This window comes from Chelonoidis abingdonii, chromosome 10, assembly GCF_003597395.2.
Source record: "Chelonoidis abingdonii isolate Lonesome George chromosome 10, CheloAbing_2.0, whole genome shotgun sequence".
NCBI lineage: Eukaryota > Metazoa > Chordata > Testudines > Testudinidae > Chelonoidis > Chelonoidis abingdonii.
In genome coordinates this window covers 9,540,514-9,564,422 of record NC_133778.1, presented here as the reverse complement: position 1 = coordinate 9,564,422, position 23,909 = coordinate 9,540,514, and the positions used below count along the sequence as shown (strand labels likewise).

Sequence of the window (23,909 nt, the reverse complement as noted above, 5' to 3'; positions counted from 1 at the left end):
TAAAGTCCTCTCCAATTTCCATATTTTCTTCACTTTTTTATTTGCAGCAAATTATTTTTTGGAGGGAAGCTGTTGGCCTGCGTCATTCTCCATGTCAGGGTGTTGCAGGGGTATGGGGTCAAACCCCCCAGTGACCAACTTTCCCCTCATGTCTCTGATTCAGATTGTTTCTCCCTTTACACCCAATAAAACTGACATGTTGCTGAAGAATGTGACTCGCCCTGTAGTTAAGGAACATCAGAACCAGGAGCCTCCCCCTGGCTGATAAGGCAGAGCTGGCCAGCCCCTGAAAAACTGTTTTACTGCCCCAGATGGGGTGGAGAAGGGGGGGTTAAGGGGCCCACCCCCACCCCAGGGGGCTGCTCTCTGCTTCACTGCCCCTGTTTGCCTGGGCAGGACCCAGAGTGGCGCAGACTCTTGCCCCGGCCCCTCACATTCCCCTTCCCTCTGTCACCACAAGCTCAGGACAAAGCCCCGGGGGTGTGAGGGGTCGTTTCTGCCAGTGCTCAGACAAACCCAGGCATGGGTGGGAACGTGGGGGCTGTGCTGTGCCAACGACAGGGCACGGCTGGGTCACTGGAGGAGAAGGGATGAGCCATGTCCCCACTGAGACTGCCTGACCCCAGTTTGCTGCCCCCCCACCCCAACCCAGCTTTCCCCCTTCAGCTGCCAGTCTCCAGCCTTTCCCCACTGCTGCTCCTTCCTGCTGCCAAGGGACCGTCTGGCTCCATCCGCCCTTCCTGCCCCTGTTAACGTGGCATCACCCAGGGCTCCCTGCTGCCCCTGTCAATGGCAGGGCTGGGGGAAACTGGCCCCGTCTAGTTAGGTATTCAACATTGATTTTAACCTCTCCAATGTGTTTCTGGGGTATGGTGACCTCTGTGCCGTGACCTCCCGACTGGGGCTATGGGAGATGGCAGGGGAGGGCCTGACCCAACTAAATCAGTCCGCTTTCATCCCAGTTCTGCTCTTTGGTGGGCAACTGGGCCAGAAATTACAGCCAGAGGAACAGGAAGCAAAAAAGAATGGGATTCCTTTATTGGCTCTATGTAATGACAGGAGTTAACGTCATCAGGGGCAACACGTGGCAGAGGCCTGTGGGGTCTGGTGCCCCTGCGGCATCGGCAGCCCCTGCTGGCCCCTCCCCTTTTCTGAAGCTCCCACCCCATGTGTTGCCCTGGAGCGGGGGAGAGGGGCTTTCTGGCCCCATTACACTTACTGGGTCCTGGGCTTGGCTTTTCTCTGGAAGTTGGATAATGCAGTTAATGGGCCCGAGGGGACCTGAGAATCCCCCAAGTCCCTTCCCACTACTACACAGTCACAGCCATCCCCATCAGGTAGGTGATGTGCACACCCCACACTCCTCCCTTTTCACCACCTTAAACACTTTGGGAATGTAACAGAGCACAGGGTGAGACTGAAATGGGGGGGGACTTGGAGCAAGAAGGGATGACTCGGGCTTGTCTGCCTGCAATAGCCAGGTCTCCCTGAGACCCCACCTACAGACGCACCTTCCTCCATATCTCCTGATAGAGAAATCAAACCCATGTGGGAGGAGTGTAAACAGGGCCAGCGCTACCATTTAGGCACCCTAGGCAATCGCCTAGGGCGCCTGAATTATTGGTGGGCGGCATTTTGCCGGAGGGGGCGGCAGGCAGCTCCAGTGGAGCTGCCGCAGTGGTGCCTGTGGAGGGTCCGCTGGTCCGCGGCTCCGGTGGAGCTGCCGCAGTGGTGCCTGTGGACAGTCGGCTCCTCGCGTGGCTCCAGTGGAAATGTACATTGGTCTCTGCTTGTATTCAAACCAGTCAGATATTCCTTTGGCTAGGGCTGGCTGGCTGGTTTTATGAAAACACTTTAAGAACATATTTCCAGCATTCATGTGTAACTCTTTGTACACAACCCACACATACATCACCCAATGATTCTGGGGACCAGTGTGTCACCGGTTTATATATATCTACCTGACACCTTTTAGATACACATTAAGGCCACTGTCTGTTGGGGGTAGTGAATGTGTCTGAGTTACAGAATGGTGGCTTTGTCAATTAGGATCAAAGGGCTCCTGGGGCACTTTAGAAACATTTTGGCCCTGGTGTTTCTCTACAAATCATCCCATTATCATGTCCTTCTTTCTATTCTTCCTCTCTCTGCTTGATAGCTCCTTGCCTCACTGGCAGCTGTCTTTTCACCATGACTCCCAGGAACTATTTTCCCTCCAACTCTCCCCCACTTCCCCCTCTTCACCATCTTGGAATCTGGTCTCTGCGCTGTCCTGGCTAACACTGGGTGGGGTTTGCAACAGAACATGGTTCTGATTTATGTTCATCATCCCCTGAGTCATACAGGGCCCTGCAGGTGCCTCACGGGGCAGCGCACCTCAGGGCACAGGTGAGACCGAGGTCAGTCCTGTCTACACTACAGCACCCGGCTGCGCTCTGAGAGTGTTGGCAGCCACCGTGTGCTCAATGGCTCCTGCAGGAACAAGAGACTCAGGGTGCTAGGAGGGCCATCCTTCCCTCCTTTGGATCCCTCCCTTCTGCCAACTCTTACTGTCCCCAGGATCCTCCTGCGCCCCCGAGTAGCTCAAGGAAGGTGGAGTGGTATCTCCCACTGAGGTAAGTTCAGGGTGTTTCAGTGGGACTGAGCAAGTGGTGGATGGCTCTGCCACTAATAGGGTCCTGGGTTGGGTGCCCCCACCTGGGTCGGTGGCCCGTCGGGCGCTGGCTGTTAGGCCACATGGCTCTGCACTGGGGAGCCGTTGTATCGCCACTGGCCACTGGGCCTCGCTACCCTGCAAAAAGAGTGCAGAACTCTAGAGTCTGACCATTGGGCTGTACTGGCCTCCAAGAAGAGGCAGATTCCCTGGCTCTGGCCATTAGGCCTTACTGCCCGGAGGGAAGAGGTGAGATTCGGGACTCAGATAATTGAGCTGCTCCGCTCTACCTGGTAGAGTGCCTTGGCGTACCCTAGGCCACTAGGCTTGATGGCCTTGCTGGTAAAGGCATGTACCTCCACCCTTATTCCCCAAGGGAGATGGGTGCACTGGGTGGGGCTCCCCTCTACTGAGTCACAAACCCCCAAACCCCTCCCCAGAGTCTTTCTTGTGATCTGGGCCCATCCCTTCCTGCTGCTGCAGTCCCCTCCCCACCCTCTGCCACAGCATTCACCCCTGACATTGCACCTACACATCCTCCTCTGCCCCTGCACCCCCCAGCAGCCTGCTCCCTGCACCCCTTTCTCTGCCCCTCCCCTCCCCCAGCTCACAGGCCTGGTGATGGGAACTGAGGTGGTGTTGAATTAAAGGTAATTAATACATTAATGCTTTGGGGAAAGTAGGGTCCAGTACAGACCCTGGATTTGGCTTGTATTATTAGAAAAAAATAGGTCTCAGCCTGCTGAGTTTGTGCTAATTGAAGCAGGCCTGTTAGTTTGCAAGATCTGTGTCTCTGGATTTTTTTTTTACCATTAGCAAAGAGTCTGTTCTTAAAGTAATAAAACAAACTAGTAAAAGAACTGCTGTCACAACTGTCTTCTGGAACACAGCAATCCGATTTGTTGAGTCCTCCCCTTTGCATTTTTGATCTTTCTTCTTTTCTTTTCCTGTGTAGCAAATAGTACAAACAAATTCATTGGGGTCTATCATGCCCCAGTGATTTAAAAATAGTTAAGTAAAATAGAGTGTGACTGCGGATGTATGTTTAAATAAGTAATAAAAGATTAAGGTACCAGCCTTAAAATAAAACTACCCAGGACCATTTGGCTGAAAAATGCTCTGGGTAAAATAGCCCAATAGTAACCCCGAGGGCACAGCAGAATCCACTCCTAACCGCCTCAGAGAACAAAGAATAGTCATTGCTGTACCATCTGTGTGATTAATTATCACTTCAGACATAAAAACAACACTGCAAAGGTGAGAGCAGCATAACAAACCAAGCCCCATAAACTTGTATAAAACCAAATCCCTATAAATCCAAACCCTGAACTTTAGTCTGGTTCTGCAACCACCCGCCAAAAGCATCAGAGGCGCATCTCACAAGACTCAGCTCCATCCTCGTGTCCAGGCCACCTGGCCAGTGACCTGGCACAAGCAACTCTAAAGCTGGTAACTCTAACAACCTTGCAAAACTTATGTATGTATATAAATAAATATACAATTCAATAAAATGTTATAGCTATAACTGACTACGTACTCTAATTCTTTCTAGAGTCACAATAAAACTCAGCATATTGCCTTATCCCCTAAATAAAATCCTGCTGGTTTTCATTTTCTAAGTATAACAGGGGGGCCAGGCAGATGATATCCTTTGTACCAGTCCCATAGGAACAGGCCTGGGGGCTGGTCGGCGCTGGGAGGGGACAGTTTCTGCTGCAGGTAGGGTGACCAGATAGCAAGTGTGAAAAATCGGGACAGGGGGTGGGAGGTAATAGGAGCCTACATAAGAAAAAGACCCAAAAATCAGGACAGTCCCTATAAAATCAGGAAATCTGGTCACCCTAGCCGTAGGGTCACTGTCAGGGACAGAGATTCCCTACAGCCTGAGCCGGGACAGGGCAGATTGTCAGAGGGGCTGCGTTTTTACCCTCTTCTTTGTAACCAGGATAGAAATAAGGGTGGAGCGTCCCTGAGAAGGTGTCAGTGAAAGTGAAGAGATGGGACCTGTCAGTCACATTGTAAAACGAGACCTCGTCCCCCTCATAGTCCAGGAAAAGCCCCACCCTGCTGGGCCTGACATTTATGGAAAGGGGGTCCTGGGGAAGGAGGTGCAGGCCTCGTATTTCCCATGCCTCAGCCACACAGCACAGTGTCCATTCCCAGGAGTGAGTCTGACCTTCCCTGTCCTGATCACAGATTCCCTACAAACCCCCACAGTCCAATTCGTTTTGTCTCCCACCTCCACCTCCCATCACCTACACTGGGTGGGGGTTGGGGAGGCAGGGACATAGGCAGGGGGCTGCTCTTGGGCCCCCCCACCCCGGGCAGATGGGGAAGCCCAGGCTCCCCACCCCAGCTTCTGGCTTCCAGCTTAGCCAAGGGCTGAGGCGTCAGGGAGAAGAGATGGGGCAGGGGCAGGGCCACAGAGGGGATGGGGCCTCATAGCCCCCCCACCTTTTAGGAAGAATACATCACCCCTTACTGGGGCTGGTGACCCTGCATTAGGAATAAGGAGGGAGGCTGTAGCCAGGTAAATGGGGAAGTGGTTGCTTTGTGGGGTTTGCTGAGAGCGACAGAAGAGGGCACCGAAGGGGTTTGTTGGGGACAGTTCACTGGCACTGAAGACAACCAGGAGCACCCAAGATTCACAGCTGGACTGGAACTTTGCCCAGGATCCCTGAAGTCTGAATGCAGCTGCAGTGCTCAGCATTTGCCCTCTCGTATTGAGGTACCACCAGGCCTGTGGGTCCTACTGTTGGATCTAACCCCGTTTTGCTGTTCCCACAATGTTCTCCCCTGTTGTTTTTCTACCTTCATCCTTCTGTAAGTCAATATTTCCCTTTCCTATATTTGTGGTACTATTCTGGGGTGTGTGCATTTACCCTGGGGAGTGGGGGAGTTGGAACAAGTGCCCTTGTGGTGGAAGGGAATTACCCAGCTATGCTCCACAAAATACTTGTCGGTGCAGAATTAAGGCTGCCCAGCAGAGAGCAGCTAAACTTTATTTTCTGAAACCCAAGAGATACACAGTAACGGTGCACAGCATCCCAGCCCTGCCACCTGAACTCTGCCTCCTGGGCTGGCAATAGGTGCTGGGCACGATTCAGTAAAAGGGGTGCCATAACACACAGACGTGAGGAAGGGCGACGGGAAGGTGCCACTGCTGTGTTGTGTTTCTCGGATTTGGATTCCAGCATCCGTCTGCCTGCCCACCCACTGTCTTCCCCGTGTTCGGAGTCGTTGTAGTGACTGGGGGAGGGATTCATTCAAGGAGGCTGACAGAGCTGTCACTGTGATATGGGGAGAGGGATCTCGCATCTCTCTCATTTCAATGCTGAGGTCTGTAGGCTGTGTCAGCAGAAGTGCACAGGGGAGTCTTCTTGCCATGGGGATTATCAGCAGTCTGGTGTTTGCTGCACCTGACCTATGTCTCATATCACGGTCACAGACCTAGCTACACCTGTCCCCTGGCTGGTCCGTCTGGCAGCACCTTCAGGGGGTCAGATCTCCTGCCTTCACCTGTCCTGGGGGCAATTCCTCAGCTCTCCCACTCTTAGACCAGGCGCTGGGCTACAGGATTCTCTGTACCATCGTGGATGCCAGACACCAGCCGAGATCAGTCCCGGCTGGTGGCATCAGTGAGGGGAGGATCAGAGCCGTCGTCTGGCACCCTGGTGTGCACAAAAACATTGTAGTAACTACCTGTTAATATCACCTGACTTTTTATTGGTGTCTGTGGGTCTCATTAATCCCAGGCTCTAATGACCCTAAATTTAGCCCACTAATACTACCCCTGAGTCCAGTGAGTCACAGCAATTTTCAAGGCAATCTGAGCATGGGTCTGGAGTTTAGATCCCTTAGAAAAAACAGCTGTTAACAGTCAGCTAGAATAAACCTCAACCAGAGCAGAGCTGCTGTCCCACAAGAATGAGAAAAATCAGGTGTCATCTCGCAATGGCCCCTCTGACCCCATTTATTACCCTGCTGAAGACATCAAAGTATCACCCCAAGTTGTTGACCTGCCACCTGCAGTTCCAATAAAGCTTCTTCATAAGTGACACTGGACTGAAAAAAGCACGTGTACTGTCCCTTGCCGGAGAGTCAGATAGCGCATATTCTCAGGGAAACTCTCCCATTGGTGATGTTGTCCCTCAAGAGCTCAGCTCTTCCTCGATATTCCAACATCTGCTCTGCATAGTGATCCTGCCCATCATGGCACAGGTGCACCATTGCAGAGAACTGGGATCGGAACCATCTCACCTCCATCTTCTGAGCGCTCATCCTGAGGGAGAGGTGGCAGGGCAGGACAGCCTCACCCCCTAGGGAGGCAGTGACTGGATGGTCAGGTCCAATCACTGTGAAATGTACAATGAACAATGGAAGTTAAATTAGCGAGAGGCTGGAAGTGGCATTAATTCAGCAGTAAGATATGCAGTAAGAGAGCGCCCTGCACTAACAGTGAACACCATGTACCCAGGCAGTGCTCTCAACATGTCTAGGAGTGCAGAGAGTCACAGGGTTGGCTTCTGACTTCCTCTGTGGTCTGCTCAAGGAACGTCCCTCCCCTTAGGTCTCAAGCCTTCAGCCATCACCTCTCTCTGGGCAGGGATCCACGTCCTTCTCTCACCACACTGAGATTTTACAGCTCCCTGCAATTCACTGTGGTTTTTCCAGCAGGCCTGAGAAAACTCCAGCACCTGCATTTTGCCTTCTCTCCCAGAGCTACAAACAGCATTTGCCAGTGGTTACAAGTGACCGAATAACTTCCAAAGCAGAGCAAAAGTCTGACAGAGAAAATGTACTGTAAATCAAAGGTCTGAACACATTACGCTTATACCAAATGATTCTCATCTGGCACAAGAGACTTGCTGGTAGGGCCGTCTTTAAACATTTCTATAATGGTATATGCCCTCTTGCTTAACAGGTCATGTCAGTTTGTAGCCCAAAATCCCAGGTCTCTTCTCAGTTTAAATCAAGGATTTAACAAAAAAATCTTTGTTCTCTTCAACTTCTGGGAGCTGGTCTGAACTACTTTAAGCAATTTCGCCTCTGGGTGGTTGTGACAGGATCCCCAGGGTACAACTTGGAACTGGAGCCTGGGGGATGGGAATATGGGCTGGGGGCTGCTCTCTGTGGCCCCTCCCCCCAACGCTGCAGGCATGTGGAGGGTCCACCATGACTCTCAACAGCTGCCGACACAGCTCTTATCATAGCTGGGCTGCGGCTCCGAGACCCTGCCCCTCAGCCAGAGCCGGGTTGGGGAGAGCTGCGCAGGCAGCTGTGGTGAGCCTGGGTCCCTCCACCTGCACTGACTGGAGATCTGGGAAGCAGGAACATGAGCAGGGGATGCTTTTGGCAGCTTCCAGATTGGTCGGGGGTGGGGACTCCAGGGGAGGAGCAGGAGCGGGGCAGGCCCTTGGGGGGAAGGGAAGGGGCCTCAGGTGGTGGGGGCCCCCAGCACTCCTGCTTTTGAGAAGGCTCCAATACCTGTGGTTGAAATTCTCTAAGCTCTTCAACTAAAACCACATTATTTTAGGTAAAATATAGAACAGATACATTAACTACAGCAGCAGTTCTCAAACTGCAGGCCAGAACCCCAAAGTGGGTCATCACCCCTTTTTAATAGGGTTGCCAGGGTTGTCTTGGACTTGCTGGGCCCTGGGGTCAAAGTCAAAGCCCAAGCCCCACCATCCAAGACTGAAGCCAAAGCCAAAGCTTTGCTCCTGCTCCCCCTCCCCCACCAGGGCAGCAGGGTGCAGGCTTCAGTTCCCCCCTCTTAGAGTCCCGTAGTAATTTTGATTGTCAGAAGGGGGTCACGATTCAATGAAGTCTGAGAACCTCTGAACTACAGAAAGATGAATTTAAGTGATTGTAAGTAGCAGGCAGAGAGATCAGAATAGATTACATAAGAAATAAAATCACAGTGTAAATTGCACAGACTAGGCAAGATTTGAATCAAGCAGTTTCTCACCCTAACCGATATTCCAGGCAGCTCACAGTTCTTAACACACTGGCTGGATTCCCTTCCAGCCGGGGACCAATCTCCCAGTTCAGTCTTTGTCTTCCCTCAATCTTGCACATGTTCACGGGGGGAGCAGAGAGGCCCAGCTGTGATGTCATCATCCCTCACTTATATTTTCTCTCCAGGTGCTAGAAAAATGTTTGATGTGACGTGGGAGTTGGTAGCCACTGGGGCATGCGCCCTCTGAGAAGCCTATGGGAGAGTGGATTCTCCTTGATGGGCCATCCACACCTGTCTGAACAGTGACACTTGCTTCTTTGTTGCCATTGAAAGCCTAGCTCTGGGTGTCTCCCACTTACCACATATTTCAGTAAGAAACCTAGAGCAATACTTCGTAACTTCACATGAAATGATGGGACATAGAATAACAGATATTCAACAGATCAAGGGGAAGTGTGGGCCCCTTACTGAATGGGGGAGGCAACCTAGTGACAGAGGATGTGGAAAAAGCTAATGTACTCAATGCTTTTTTTGCCTCTGTCTTCACAAACAAGGTCAGTTCCCAGACTGCTGCACCGGGCAGCACAGTATGGGGAGGAGACCAGCCCTCTGCGGAGAAAGAAGTGGTTCAGGACTATTTAGAAAAGCTGGACGAGCACAAGTCTATGGGCCCAGCTCTAATCATCTGAGGGTGCTAAAGGAGTTGGGGGATGCGATTGCAGAGCCATTGGCCGTTATCTTTGAAAACTTGTGGTTATCAGGGGAGGTCTCGGATGATTGGAAAAAAGGCATATATAGTGCCCATCTTTAAAAAAGGGAAGAAAGAGAACCCAGGGAACTACAGACCGGTCAGCCTCACTTCAGTCCCTAGCAAAATCATGGACCAGGTCCTCAAAAAATCCATTTTGAAGCACTTGGAGGATGGAACTTGGCTGTTCTCAGTGGTGGCAGATGACAGAACAAGGAGCAATGTTTTCAAGTTGCAGTGGGGGAGGTCTAGGTTGGATATTAGGAAACACTATGTTTGTCAAGCCGGGCCTTAAAAATCTATAAGGATGAAGATTCCACCACCTCCCTAGGTGATCCATTCCAGTGCTTCACCACCCTCCTAGTGAAATAGCCTCTGGCATGTAATCTGCTCCTTGGATTGTGCAACTGAATGACACTAGCCAATACCTCCAGTCCCAGACTCAAGCCTAGGAACCTCTGTCTTCCAGCATTCAGTTATGCCTGCTGGATGCTGCAAGCTTATAGGAGTTCATCAATTTAACAAAGAAATTGATATGTACCAGGCTTGTTATCCCAAGAGGAGTCTCTGACGCACTCCAAACCAAATGCACTGCTTCAGGTAGAAAAGATTTATTAACTATAGAAATAAATTTGAAGTGATTATAAGGCAAATAAGTCAGATTTGGTCAAATGAAATAAAAGCAAAACACATTCTAAGCTGATCTTAACATTTTCAGTGCCCTTACAAACGTGGATGCTTCTCACCACGGGCTGGCTGCTCGCTCTTCAGCCAGGCTCTCCCCTTTGATCAGCGCGTCAGTCGCTTGGTGGTGGTGACTGTAGATGTAGGCGGGAGAGAGAGAGCATGGCAAATGTCTCTCCCTTTTATCATGTCCTTTCTTCCCTCCTGACTTTGTTCCCCCAACCCCCTACTTCAGAGTCAGGTGAGCATCACCTCTTCGCAGTTTCAAACTGACCAAAGGAAGGGGGGGTGACTCACTAGAGTGTCCAACAGACCCTTTGTTGCTGCCTAAGCCAGGGTCCTTTGTTCCTGGGAGGCTGGGCTGGGTTTGTCTCATATCTGCCCTGATGAGGTGTGAACTGCCCCTCTGCTCTTGGAGAGTTTTTGCCAGGGCTCATTTTAAGCCATGAGGACACATTTTCAGCCTCATAACTACATACATGAAATTATAACCTATAACATTATTAAAACATTAGTTGTAACAACAATTACTAAAACATTACTGTAACAACGACGCTCAGTGCATCTTGAGCTTTCTGAAGACACCCGTCATGACAAACTTTGAATTGGACATCACACAATCATTTTTACAAGGACGAACATAGGGTGCTGGGTGTTTCCCCAAGTTACAGAGTATCACATCCTCCCCGATGGAGCAGATTACAGTCCTGAGCCCACAAAGTTACACACAGATACTATTTATCAAGGAGTACAAAAATACACATTCATGTTAATTCGATAGTTCCCAAAATACTGCATGTGGTTCCAATACTGGTCACCCAGAGTTCACATGTGAACATTATACACTGTCTCTATTATCTCTGAATAGAGGTCCTTGGGTATAATGGATACTGGGGGGTCAGGTTCTCTGATACACCATGGACTTTTCATGCTGCTCAGTGTGGGGGCCTTTCCAACTGGTGTAGGGATGGTGTAAGGGCCTGCAAGATGTAAAGATATGAAAACTGATCATCATCACTATGCAGGTAAAGTATCAGAGGGGTAGTCGTGTTAGTCTGGATCTGTAAAAGCAGCAAAGAATCCTGTGGCACCAAAACGTCTGTTAGTCTATAAGGTGCTACAGGATTCTTTGCTGCTTATGCAGGTAACGTTATAGGTCAGATAATGGAGAGGGAGAAGGCGGTAGATAGAAAAGTGCTGGGGACAGAGAGACGGCATGTGGAACTGCACAGAAAAGGGTGGGGGGAGGCGGGTCTCAGGGCAGAGACTCAGCATCCAGAGAGAGAGGGAGAGAGAGAGAGAGAGAGAGAGCTGGTTAAATTAGCAGGATGGAAACCACAGCAGAAGGAACCAAAATGCCTGAGTAGTTGTGGGAGCAGCCCCGGGGGTGGAGTGGGACCATAAGGTCTTCACCAAGGGCACAGAATGAAGACGCCAGTAAATATCCTCACATCCCCATTGTGAGATGAGGTCTCGCTCTCAGCCCTAGTCAGATGTGCCCAGTGCAGTGTGAATGACTTGTGGGTTTTCATTTCATAACCGGAGAGTCGGGGATTCAGGATTTGTTTGTGGCTTAAGAGTCTGATCTATGTCTTACACGGACCAGCCGTGTAATCTATAGGAATTGGACAGTGTCCCTTTAAATGGTACGTGAGCCCTGTAATGGTGCTCACCACATTCTATGTCTTAAAAGCTTCTAGTCAGAGCAGCAGGGCATGCACAGCGAGGCCTGACAACAAGACTGTGTATAGGCAGCAAACACAGTTACTGGGGACCCAGGTGTGCCCTGTCGTTTCTCCACGTTGCTGGCTGTCGGCAGGCTGCACAGACATGGTTTATAAGACACAGCAGTGATGTAAGATGGGTGTTAGTGAACAGCAATAGAACAGCAGCAAAGCCAGCGAGGAGGCCGGAGCTCCTACCTGACACCAGCCCGTGAACCTGCAGTGCGAGGCAGAGAGCGACGTAGCCAGGCAGAGCAGAGCTCACTGTGGAGCCGGGGGAAGAATGAGGGAACCTTCCCCGCCATCGTAGCTTGGTCTAGGGAACCGGAGAAATAGCAAACTAGACGGTGAGTGAGTGAGAGGGATGCAGTGACAGCGCCACGGAGCAGTGGGAGGAGATAACAAGCCTCTCTGCTGCCCAACATACACCAAAAGGGAAGGAATTCCCCCCACAGCCCTGGTCTGTGCCAGGAGCCAGTCCATATCACACTCACACCATGGCTGCACCTGTGGAGCTGTCTGGGTCTATTAGATTGTAAGAAACTCTCCACGGCAGGGATGGTCCCTGACTATTGGGGTGTCCAGGGCCCGGCACAATGGGGTCCCCATCTCACTTGGAGCATTTAGGCACTACTGTTGAATGGGATGTATAAAGGAAAACAAGCCAGCATGATATGAATGGCCACTGATTGCTGTGGGAAAAAGTGGCTCCACCGTCTGACCACACCTATCCCAGGTGAGGGCTCTCTGGGGTCTCCCAATGAGCAGATGAGTGCCTGGCCCTAGCGATTTTACGTGTTGGTGACCCACCGTCATTGGCTCCAGCCTTGTGCAAACGTGATGAATTCTGAGCAGGGTCACCCCGGCTCTGTGCCCCCTGGGATCCGTAACATTAAACCTCTCTCAGGGTAGGTCTGCACTGCAGGTGGGAGCGAGCTTTGCCGTAGGTGTAAACGGACACAGGATAGCTCTACTCGAGCTAGTTCACTAAAACTAGCGGTGTAGCTGGGGTAACCCAGGCAGCAGCTCGGGTTACCTCCCTGAGAACAAACCCGCGTGGACCCCCTGGCTACGTACTTGGGCAGCTAGCTTGAGCCACCGCCCACGCTACCCCCTGCTACGCTGCTGTTTTTATTGCACTAGTGTTAGTCACCCAGCCGTGCGGCTCCTGCTAGGCCGTGCAGTGGTCAGTGTGAACCAGACTGTGCCTGTGACTCTCCCTAGCCTGGGACAGCCACCAGCCAGTGTTGCCCACAGAGCGGCCAGCACTGGTCAGGAAGGGAGCCAGACCAAGGCTCCAGGGCACAGACTCAAAGCCGCCACCATCACTCCCCCGTGACTGTAACTGACTGACTTTTGGGGCAGGTGACACCCATAGGGTGAGTGGCAGCAGTAGCAGCAGCTGCCCTCCCTCGGGGCAAGGGGCTGGTAGGGGTGATACACTGACAAAGGTGGCAATGCCCGCAGCCTGGCACGGGGCTGGTAGGGGTGATACATTAATAAAGGTTTTTTTCTTCTTGTCTTTCACCCCCTCACTCTGGAACTTCAGTTTAGTGACGTAACAATAAAGGGAAGAAAGGGAGCAGAATCACAAACAAATAACGCCCCCCACCATCACAACAGGAAAACTACACATGGCAGTTACTGGCCAATCAACAGCCAGCTTCACTGAACACAACCAATGAGTGAAAGGGGCCCAGCACCCTGCCAGCCAGCAGGGCCGCCCCAGGGAGCCGGGGGGGGGCAAGTGGGGCAATTTGCCCCAGGCCCTGCAGGGGCCCCCACAAGAGTTTTTTGGGGCCCCTAGAGCAGGGTCCTTCACTCACTCCGAGGGCCCTGGAAAACTCTCACGGGGCCCAGGCCTCTGGAGCTTCTTTCGCTCCGGGTCTTCAGTGGCAATATGGTGGTGGGGGCCCCCTGCCGCCTGAGACCCCAGGTCCCCTGAATCCTCTGGGTGGCCCTGCCAGCCAGTCCGCATGCAGACGAACACAGCAATCTCTGAATTGGCAGGGACAGTCCCACAGCCAGGTTTACATTCAGAGTCAGGAGGCACCAGTTTCTCCTAAGAATCCCTTCAGTGAGGCCTGTTGGTGCTAAGAGCTCATCTGAAGGGTCAGTGCTGTGTGTGTGGGTCTCAGACCGAGCCCTGGAGCAGGGGATCCAGCGCCCAGAGCGCCCCTCCCTGCCAATCCCAGACAGAAGCTTTGAACCCATGCCTGTCACTGCCAGGGGCTTTCAGAGTCTCTGACACCCACAGCCGCTCCCTATGGGGAGTTCACACCATAAATCCCCCTCTCACTTACCGAGGCTGCCGCCGCTGCTCCATACAGGGCATCACAAAGCCGGGGGGGGGGGGGGGGTCCAGACTCGTCATGGTGGTTGTTACATTTGGAGCTAAATTGACTGGGCCGAGTGCTCTCCCCTCCTGTCCCTTTCACTTTCCACAAAAACAAAAGTACAAAAAGCCTCAGAAACAAATGGTCTGCTTCTCTGGCTGACCGGGGCAGAGAGGAAATTCCTGTTAAAGGAACAACCCAACCCACAGGGCCCTGAGCTGGCAAGGATGAGCCTGGTTGGGGCAGTTTGCTGAAGGTGCCAGTGTAGGGAGGGCTGGCGCTTCCATTAGGTGACCCTAGGCGGTCGCCGAGGGCGCCGGGATTCGGGGGGGCGGCATTTTGTGCGCTCCCCACAGGGCATGCGGGAGCTTCTGGCTCTGCTCTCATCACGCCATCGAAGAAGGACCTTCTGCCGATGTGCCACGGAAAACAGGCAACTGAGCAGCTCAGTGACTGCCGCTGTCGCCTGCAGCATTTCGTCGGAGGGTTCTTCTTTAGCAGCGTGACAGGAGCAGAACTGGAAGCTCCCGCACGCCCCGTGGGGAGCACACAAAATGCCGCCCCCCGAATTCTGCCTAGGATGCCAGAAACCCTGGCACTGCTCCTGAGTGTAGGGGTGTCAGTGCCCCCCCAAAGCTGCTATTCTTGCTCTCCAGGGGTCACTGGGTTCTCAGTAATTCCCCTCTGCATAGCACCATCCATCACAGCTTTCTCCAGCTGTAGCACCAGCAAAAAGCCCCACCCAGTTTTCAGTACCCTGTGCCCCCTACCCTGGGAAGACAGGAGGAGGAAGGTGGAAGTGGGGGGCACTGTGGGGGGAGGGGGAGCTGAAATCCAGAGTGGGAACTGGGCAAGAAGTAACAGCTGGTCAGTGGCAGGAAGAGAGAGCTCAGAACAGACCTGAATGTAACTCGGGAACTGGACCGTAGCTGACTCAGCTCCAGCAGGCACTCAGGGGGCAGAGCCTGGGGGTGCCAGTCGGGGCAGCAGCTCTGGGACTCAGACCCTTGGAAGCAGAGATGGGGCGAGGAGGAGCGGTTTGTGCAAAGTCACTTTCCTGCCAGGTGCAGTGTGAAAAACGGCTTTCGGCCTTAATGTTCTACTTTGGCTGCCCTGAGACTGTTCAGTAACATCTGCTGAGGGCATCACTTCACCCCGCCCTTACTTGGCACCAGATACTGTGGATGGCTTTTTACAAGGGCTAAAAGGGGCAAACTGGAGGAGGGGGGAGGCCAGGGTCTGAGCAGGGGGTGAAAACTGACTGGCCCCAGGAGGTCAAGCAGCTGGAGGCAGTGTTAGGATAAGGGCTGAGGGGCAAAATTAGGGCTGTGAGGATAACCGTTACCCCCTCTGCGCCGGGGTTTTCCTCAGTTATCTTCTGGCAGCACTTCAGTCCTGGGCTTAACCCCAGCACCTTCCCCTCCAGCTCTGATACTGCAAAAATACTGTGGGGGGGGGGTTATTCCCCCTCCCCAGGGCCGGTGCAACCATTTAGGAGAACTAGGCTGTCGCCTAGGGCGCTAGGATTTGGGGGACGGCATTTTCTTTGGTAGCGACCACAGTGGCCGGATCTTCGGCCGCCCCGGTCGCCGCCAGCATTTAGGAGGAGGGAGCTAGGGCAGGGGAGCGCGGCGAGGGCTGCCTGCAGCAAGGGGGGGGCGGTATGCAGGGGAACTCCCTGCTCCAACTCACCCCTGCTCTGCCTCCACCGCGAGCACGCCATCGCTGCCACAGGGGGGGCACCTCAGGGCGGAGGGGGGGAGCTGCCGTGGGGTGGCACCTCAGGGTGGGGGCTCGGGAACGGGGAGGGCGCAAAGTGGAAGTTTCGCCTAGGGTGCAAAACATCCTTGCACCGGCCGTGCCCCTCCCACAGACATTACCTCAGCAGGGGCTTCCAGGGCTGGGTTCTTAAAGGCACAGGCATCCCAATGCCTCGTCACCGCAAATCCAGGGTACTTCTCTCTCCTCTGTCTCTCCCCAGCCCCTCTCACACACCTGCACCCGGCTCCTCGTCACCCTACCGACTTCAGCACGTCTGTCTGAACGAGCCCTTTCGTCTCCGGCAAGACAGTCCCCAGGAGCCTGCTGGAATCTACCCCCTTTGATCGGAAACCGTCTCAGTCGAGGCAGCCGGCCGAGCACATGGCTGCCTGCGCCCACCCGCCGAGGTGATGGGCAGATCGCACAAGCAGGGAAGGAGATTGAAGGCAGAAGCCTAGGACACTGGGATTTTAAACGATCCTCCACATATTCGGCATCCCACTGAAATGAACCCAACGCCCCCGTCAGCTGGGCAGAAGTGTCCGTGTCATGTCAGGAGGCTGCACAAGAACTGGTGTGTAAATGACCTCGCTTTACGCGGAGGTCTGTGACACACACATGCACCAGGCGGGTCCTTTGGGAGCTTCCCCCGCACACCACTGCCAAGGGTCAGTAGATTAGGGCCAATCAGAGCCACTGGACGGATCAGTGACTGATCACCAGGTGCTACCCGTGCCAGCAGCAGATGGGCTCAGACATGCGCCTTTGGTTTCACACTTGGCAGTGAGCGTGACCGGCAGTGATTCACACTCCGCCGGCCCCAGCCCTCCTCGCCTGCAGACTCCGGTGCGGGGCTGGGGCGGGCAGCGCCTGGGCTGGCTCCAGCGGCCCCCGAGGAGCTGTAACACGGGGAGGCAGCACAGCGCCGGGGCCGGTTGAGCGGGGACCGGCGGCCACAGAGGAGAAAGCTACGGGCATCCCGCGCCCCAATGAGCTGCACCCCTCCCCTATCCCCGCCTCTTCCGAAAACAGAAGCAGGCACAGGAAGGGGAAGCAAATAGCCGGGGGGGGGGGGCAGTCCCAGCCACTGGCAGCGCCGCCTGCAAAACTCACATCTCCCCAGCCGCGCCCCGAGACGCACACGGGAGCGGGGTTGCAGGACGCGGTATCTCCTGCAGTATCGCCCCATGGTCCCTGCAGCAGGAGGCGGGAGTCGGGAAGGGCTGGGCCAGGGGCGGGACTCCAGCTCTGGAGCCCGCGGGTGGGGGCTGAGATCCAGGCAGCTGAAGCTGCTCAGTGTGTCCGGAGCTGCTTCCAAGCCAAACTTGCTAAGTAGCAAAACCCCAAACTCACTTGGAGCCTGATTTTATGCAGTAAGCAGCCCCCGCCCTAAGTGCCTGTTTCACCGCCAGACCCCCTGCCCCCAGCACCCACACACCCGTCTGCTGCCCAGCCCGGTTAGCACCCATGAACCCGGGTGCATCCTGGTTTATCCTGCCTCGGGGCTGTAATCAGCAGGTCTGGTCCCAGTCCCTCACTTTCAGCCCCGTGATTCGAGCACTTATCTCCAGCATAGACAGACCCAGGTTCACTTCCCCTCTGTCTGAGGAAGAGAAGAGTTAAACGGGGACCCCCCACACCTCATGGGAGCAGAGCCGTCCGGTCTATAGGATGGGTTGGGGCTGTCACATGCGTCCTGTGCTTGTGGGGGGGGCTCGCTTCACAGGGATGCAGTGGGACCCGTGGGGGCAGAGCAACGGAAGGAAGACGCAGGGTCTTATGGGGAAGGGGTGGAGTGGGACAGGGCTCGGGGTGGGTGTTGGGGTTACCCCAGGCCCACACCCCACTAGGGATGGCCCTGCATGGGAGACTGCTCTAAAATAAATATTCATTCCAGTAACTGAAGTTAGGCTGACTGGTCTGTAGTTCCCTGTGTCCTCTTTGTTCTCCTTTTTAAGGATAGGTGCAATGTTTGCCCTTCTCTAGTCCCGGGGTCCTCAGCCATCCTCCATGAGTTCTGAGAGGCAGGGCCATCCCCAGGTGGGGGAGGTGCAGGGCCCGGGACAACCCCTTCCTCCACCCCAGTCCCAACCCCCCACCACACCTCTTCCCATCCCTGCTCTGCCCTATTCCATCCCTTCCCCCAAACCCCCACCCCCTTTCTCTCCCAAGCGACACCAGGAACTGGCAAGGTGGGGCATAGTGGAGTGGAGCTGGTGACTCATGGGGGAGGAATGCATGGGGGGGGCCCCGATAAAGCTAATTAAAATTTCAAAACTGTTGGGAGAGGCATGCCTACAGTTGCTCCGGCTCAAACCGTCCTATGGATGGGGCAGCTCTGCTGGGAGATAATCATTACTGGGTCTGAGTGTGTGTCAGCTAGTTACTTAGGTGCCCGCAGGTGAATTTCATCAGTCTCCACCAACATGAATATATCCCTATCCACATATTCTTTAACCTGTTCTTTCCCTGTTTTGTCTGGCGTGCCTTCCCCCTTGTTGTGAATATGAACTGGGTTAAGTACCAGGTCACAATTAACCTTTTTAGTGAAGACTGATGCTAAATAGGCATTAAACACCCAGTGTCAGTGCCTGGGACATGAGCAATCATGCCTAGGGCTCAAAGCAGGGGTCAGTAACCAGGCATCAGAGCCCAGGGTCAAAAGTGGGGTCAGAGACTTGAGGTCAGAAATCAGGAATCTGAGTTGAGGGTGTGAGGGTGCTGCCCGTGGGAGCCAGCTGAGGTCACTCAATCAGGATGAACTGCAAACAAAACAGGGCAGACAAATCCCAAACGCTGGTGGTTATTCCAATACTTAGATTTAACAACCAGCACAAAACAGCTTCTATAGTACCTCACTGGTTACTTAGAAGTTTAAACCACGCAGTTCCCTTAAAGTGCCCAGCCTCAGGCCTCCATCCAGACACACAGTAATATATGGATGATCCTGAAATCTTACTTCATCATATAAAAGAAAAGTTCTTCCAATCCAAAGGATCAGCCACTACCCAGGTTCAATTATACTTAGATCTTACCCACAATACACGTACACCAATTCTATTGACTAAGCTAAAATTTATTAGAAAAAAAAAGAGAGAGTGTGGTAAAAGATCCATACACATACAGACTAATTCATTCATGGGTTCAGATACATGTAGAGATGAGCTTATAGTAGCAAAAGTCCTTTTAGAAAGATCCATAGGTATTAGTCCAATGTCCATATTCAGGGTGGCTCCAGTCAATGACTGGGATCTCAGTTCCTTGTGGCTTAAGGTTTCCCCCTTTTGAAACCCAAAGCAGATCTGAGATGAAGCAGGATCGTGTCCCAGGCTTCTTATACATTTCCAGCCGCCTTTTGGCCTGAGAAAACAATAGGCTTAACTCTCCTTCCAAAGATCCTGGCAATTGGCACAGGGTAATTTATCCATTAAACAGTTCAGATACAGGTTACCACAACCTTCAAAGAGAGACACAGACAATAACACTATTTCACTCAAGTATCTTCCTAAATGCTAATTTCCTTTTTTGATCTTTGAATCAAAGCTATAGCGATAGACAAGACTTGTTTGCTGACATCCCAAGACCTGAGCAAACACCCCCCCTCCTACCTCTGACAATGCAGACTTGCATTTCAAAGCTCTGTTCATTTACATACCTTCCTAACCAGTCCTTAAGGTTCACCCAGGGGTCAGGTCAGTTCATTAACTCTTTCTGGCCCTGTCATCTTTCAATGAGATATTACATTACACTCATAACGTCACAGAGGGGTCAGAACTGGGTTAGCTGGAATGAGGCAAGGCGGGGGCAGAGCTATCACAGCCATGGGTGATGCTTTGAGCAGCCTTTGAACTACTGCAGTGGCTGCTGGGCTGAAGAGCTGCTCGTCTGACTCTTCCAGCCAATCAGGTGCTGTGGCCAATCAAGCAGCCCACTCTGGAGTGGCTCTTGGGTTTCTGGTGCCCTAGGCAGAATTCGGGGGGGCGGCATTTTGTGCGCTCCCCACGGGGCGCGCGGGAGCTTCCGGTTCCGCTCCCATCGAAGAAGGACCCTCTGCTGAAATGCCGCAGGTGACAGCAGCAGTCACTGAGCTGCTCAATTGCCTGCTGCTGTTTTCCACGGCACGTCGGCAGAAGGTCCTTCTTTAGCGGTGCGACAAGAGTGGAACCGGAAGCTCCCGCGCGCCCCGTGGGGACACACAAAATGCTGCCCCCCGAATCCTGGCGCCCTCGGCGACCGCCTAGGGTCACCTAATGGAAGCGCCAGCCCTAAGCCCACTGCCAGCCAGCTGTGCTCATCACGTTGCCCAGAGACTGGGTCTGGTTCCTGACTCTCGGCCTTCTTGAGGTTGTCAGTTATTAGCCCTCTTCCTTTGCTAAGTAGGGGGCCTGCACTTTCCTTCATCCTTCCCTTGCTCCTAACCTATTTACAGAACCTCTTCTTATGGCCTTATGTGTCCCTAGCTAGGTGCAGCTAATTCTCTGACTCACCCTTTCTCATTTTGTCCCTATGTGCTTGCGCTAGTCGTCCGGACTCATTCCTAGCAACTTATCCTTGTTTCCATGTTTTGTAGGATTCCCTTTTGGTTTTCAGGTCATTGCAAAGCTCCTGATGGAGCCATATTGACCTCTTTCTATTCTTCCCGGCTCCTTCGCATCGTGGTAGCCTGCTGTTGTGTCAGACCTTTATTAGTGTCTCTTTGACGAACTACCAGCTCTCCTGAACTCCTTTTTCCTTTAGATTTTCTTCCTGTGGGATCTTAGCTGCCAGCTTGCTGAGTTTGTTAAAGTCGACTTTTGAAGTTCATTGTCCTTATTCTGCTACTCTGACTCCTTCCTTCCCGTACAATCATGGCAACTACCATTTCAGGGTTGCTTTCACCCAAACTGCCTCCAACCTTCAGATTCATGACCAATTCCTTCCACCCCATTAGTCAGAATCACGTAGAAAATGGCTACTCCCCTGGTTACTTCCTCCACCTTCAAAAACAAAAGGTTCTCCCGGATACATTCCAAAAACTTATTAGAACCTTTTGTGTTTTGCTATATTTCTTTTCCAACAGGTATCTTGGTAGCTAAAGACTCCCATTAATACAGGGTCTGTTTTGTATAATTCTGTTATTTGTTCTAGAAATGCTACACCTACCTCCTCCTCCTGATTTGGGGGTCACTTATGTAAGCAGAGTCAGGATGAGCTCTACCCTGACATCTGGTGGTGAATTATGGGAAGTGTGGAAAGAATTTCAGGAATTGTGAATTCTCAGATATTTGCATGGACACGCCCAGCATAGCCCAATGCAGCCTGGGAGGGTTATTTTGACAGCTCTGGGATCCCCAATTTCTTTGTTATTGGGGCAGGATAAATAAAGTGTTGCTAGCTGGTTATGTGAATGAGGAACTAGGAGACTGCTTTATGACAGAGATGTCTCAATATAATGTGAGTGACACTTGCTAAACAAGGGACATGGGTTCCAACGCCCAGTGAAGAGATAGAGGGTAGGGACTGGTGTATGTATCTGGTGGTATGGCCCCCTTTTGAGGGCCTGGAATACCAATTGCACATTCTCTTCTCTCTGCTGTTAAAGAGTAGAACTAATTTTGATTCTATTAGGAATCCATCTAGAGACTGCTGAGCTGAATTCATGTTGGGCTAATAGTGCTCTAGCACCAGGGTTCCCCTACTAAGAGCTGAGCTGAGAATCACTGAGTGCTGTGTTAACCAGTGGGGGAGCCTGAAGACCTACCTTTAAGCAGCTGGCAGAGTGGAGCAGTTTGCAGCGTGTTGGAGCAGCCCATGGAACAGTGAGCAGAGTGAAGCGGTTTGCAGGGGCGGTTGGAGGAGCAGCACAGCTGGTGTGGTGGAGTGGGTCATGGTGAAGACTGCAGCAGAACTCCACGGAGAGCCGGAGCAGTTAGCCCTGGCCCACATAAGGTGCCCCTTAACACCCTGTGTGGACTCCCCCCCCCACCCCAGTTCCACCCAGGCTGGGGGGGGTAAAACTCTGCAGATAAACTGTTGAACTCTGGGGTGACACTGACCAGAGACTTTTGGGTTGTTGGACTTTGGGGTGATTGGACTTAAGACCCTTAGAAGGAAAGGACATTGCCATACGTACTTGGAGGTGGGTTTTTGTTTATGGTTTGTGTATAATCCTATTTGTGATGTTTCTCCAATGGGATGCCGCATTGTTTCCTTCCTTTATTAAAAGGATTTTTCTACACTCAGACTCCGTGCTTGCGAGAGGGAAAGTATTGCCTCATAGAAGCGCCCAGGGGGTGTGGTATGTAAGTGTCCCAGGTCACTGGGTGGGGGCTCGAGCCGGTTATGCATGGTGTTATTGAAACAGAACCCCTGGATACTGAACCCGGTCCTTGTTGCTGCCAACTCAGAGGGGCAGAAGGGTTACACTTATAGACTCCTACCATGACATAGCTTCTGTTCCCCCCCCCCTTTATCTTAACCCATTGTAAGGGATCAGAGCATAGGCAGTCTTGCCTACAAGTCACAGCTGGAATGAGGTCTGCCTACCAGGGAAGAGAGTTGCTGGGTCAATGTTAGAGGAATCACAATGCCAAGATCTATAAAAAAAGAGTCCGAGTCAGGCAGCGGCCCCTGCTGTCCCTTCCCCTTTTCCAGCACCTTTGATCCTTACACACAAAGACTTTCAACTGATCTACCTCTCATTTTCTTCTAGACCTCAGAACAAGTGAATAGATTCTTGGTGTACAACATAACACCTCATCGCTTTTCCCCTGCCTCTCCTTCCTGAACAGCTGTACCCCTCTTTACTGGCATTCCAGGCATGAGATTTATCCCACCAAGTCTCTATGATGCCAATTTAGTCATAATTTAGCTAATGTGCTAACGCTTCCAGTTCGTTCCTGTACTCCTTGCATTAATGTATGTATAGACGTCTCTGGCATGGGGTAAATTCTCCCACTGTTCTCCCCCTCGCTGCTCCTACGACCCTGAGCTGTGCACCGGCTTCTGAACTCTGCACAGAATTCTAGTACCAGTCTGACCGATGCCATATGCAGAGCTACATTCTGCTCCCTGCTCCTAGTCACTACAACTCTGTTTATATAGGCAAGGGTCACATTAGCCCTTTTTGCTACAGCATCGCACTGAGAGCTTCTGTTTAGTTACGGGTCCACTAGGACCCCCTAAGTCCTTTTCAGAGTCATTGCTTTCCGGGAGACAGTCCCCGTTCTGTGCTTAAGGCCTGCATTCTGCAGGACAAATTTTCAAAAGTATATAGGCACCTCAAGATGCAAGTGGGCGCCTGTAGGATTTCCAAAATCTCTACACAGGCTAGACAAATGCCTGTCGAGGATGGTTAGATATACTGAACCTGCCACAGCTACAGAGTGAGGAACTCAGTGGCTTCTTGAGGTCCCTTCCAGGCCTACACGTCTATGATATCTATGAAAACATATGATAAAGAGTAAACTTGTGCTAGAGGAAAAATAAAAAGACCAAAAATTGTGAGATAACACTTGTTAATTACAAATTCATGGTAAGAACACAGGAAATGTTCTGCTACAAACACAGTGAGTGATTGTTTAAATACTAGCCTCAATTACTATTTTCTGTGATTATTTATTATTAAAACTGTACACTAAGTGGTGTACAGACACCCATGTGCACAGTGTTCACTAAGGCGTGCCAAGGAAAACAGGAGTAACCAAATCACTGCTTTTAAAAACGAATGGATAAATAACTAACTAAAATGGAGTGAAGTTGCATTCCCAGTGGCTTTTGGGAAACAGAGTAACTGTCAGGCCATCAGAACACAGATCAGACCAACATAAAGAGACAATGGATTATTATGTAACAGGACATATAGGGCAATGTGCTTTAACACCACAGCCCTGGGAAGGGGGGCTGCGATGGGCCGGCCAGGAACACAAGCCTCTGCCCCCATGTCCTACCTTGGCAACCACAGCAGACGGCTCATCCCATTGTGGTAACTCATATCCCCTCTGCTCCTTCCTATCCTGGGGTTTCCCCCTTTGCCCCTGTCTGGCAGCGCATCTTCCCCTAC

The 23,909-nt window shown here is 52.2% G+C and overlaps 1 protein-coding gene and 1 pseudogene across 1 annotated transcript in view; one reads left to right on the top strand and one right to left on the bottom strand.

Annotated features, from left to right (window-relative positions):
• LOC116815868 (uncharacterized) overlaps nucleotides 1-23,909 on the top strand; it is a 385,671-nt gene that overhangs the window by 115,191 nt on the left and 246,571 nt on the right. The window lies entirely within an intron of this gene.
• On the bottom strand, nucleotides 6,405-12,314 carry LOC142047384 (myelin-oligodendrocyte glycoprotein-like; annotated as a pseudogene).